Here is a 1,471-nt window from a genome sequence, read left to right on the forward strand (position 1 = left end):
CATGCTTGGGCACTTACACATTCAGCATGTACACTGAACTTACAGCCAATTGCTATATTTATTCCCATGGGAAAGTGCCCTATGAGGGTGTATGCTTAGCATTCAATCTTTGGGGGTCTCTGACCTGACCAGATAGCTAACCCTTAAGAAAGATCCTGTTTTTTTAGACTCTCGGACATGGAGAGTAGACTTGTGGTTGCCAATGAGGAGGGGAGGGATGGGTGGAGTGGGAGTTTGGGATCAGCAGATGCAAACTATTATATACAGAATGGATAAACAACAAAGTCCTACTGTATAGCACAGGGAACCATATTCAATATCCTGTGGTAAACCATAATGAAAACAAATTTTAAAGTTTTATATATACATATATATAAATCACTTTGCTGTACAACAGAAATTAACACAACATTGTAAATCAACTATACTTCAACTTAAAAAAAAAAAGAAATGCCCCCTGGTCACAGTGATTGGTTCAGAGACAGGACAGGACCCTGCTTCACCAACCAGGGTTGTTCCCTGGGATTTTTCACAGTGGACCTAAGCAGAGAGGTCTTCAGTTCAGGTCCACCATGAGGTCTGTGGCTTGCAACCAAAAATTCCTGATGGACACAAAGTCTCTTCAAGTCTTTTATTTATCTATTCATTCATCGATTCAGCAAATGAGTGCCAACTATGTGCCCATGTTGGGCTTCCCTGGTGGCTCAGATGATCAAGAATGCACCTGAAATGGAGGAGATGCAGGAGATGAGGGTTTGAGCCTTAGGTTGAGAAGATCCCCTGGAGAAGGGAATGGTACTCCAGTATTCTTACCTGGAGAACTCCATGAACAGAGGAGGCTGGGGGATACGGTCCATGGAGTGGCAAAGAATCAGACAACTGAGCAACTAACACTTTCATTGACCACGTGTCCATGCTGGGCCCCAGGGCTACAGCAGTGAGTGAATCACCACTCTCATGTTGGGAGTATGAGAATGTTCAGTCATGGGAGACTGCATTCCTTGCTAGGGAGGAAGCGGGTCTTAGAAAAAGTCAGAGAGACAGCCCAGTCCATGTTTAGTAGAGTGGCAGCTGTCCCATAGTTAAGAGTTTGGGCTCGGGAGTCAGATTGCCTGAGTTTGACTCTCTTTACGAATGACTGGCCTTCAGTTCAGTTCAGTTCAGTCACTCAGCTGTGTCCAACTCTTTGTGACCCCATGAATTGCAGCACTCCAGGCCTCCCTGTCCATCACCAACTCCTGGAGTTCACTCAGACTCATGTCCATCAAGTCAGTGATGCCATCCAGCCATCTCATCCTCTGTCGTCCCCTTCTCCTCCTGCCCCCAATCCCTCCCAGCATCAGAGTCTTTTCCAATGAGTCAACTCTTCGCATGAGGTGGCCACAGTACTGGAGTTTCAGCTTCAGCATCATTCCTTCCAAAGAAATCCCACGGCTGATCTCCTTCAGAATGGACTGGTTGGATCTCCTTG

This window comes from Bison bison, unplaced genomic scaffold (genome assembly GCF_000754665.1).
Source record: "Bison bison bison isolate TAMUID 2011002044 unplaced genomic scaffold, Bison_UMD1.0 scf7180017864280, whole genome shotgun sequence".
Lineage (NCBI taxonomy): Eukaryota > Metazoa > Chordata > Mammalia > Artiodactyla > Bovidae > Bison > Bison bison.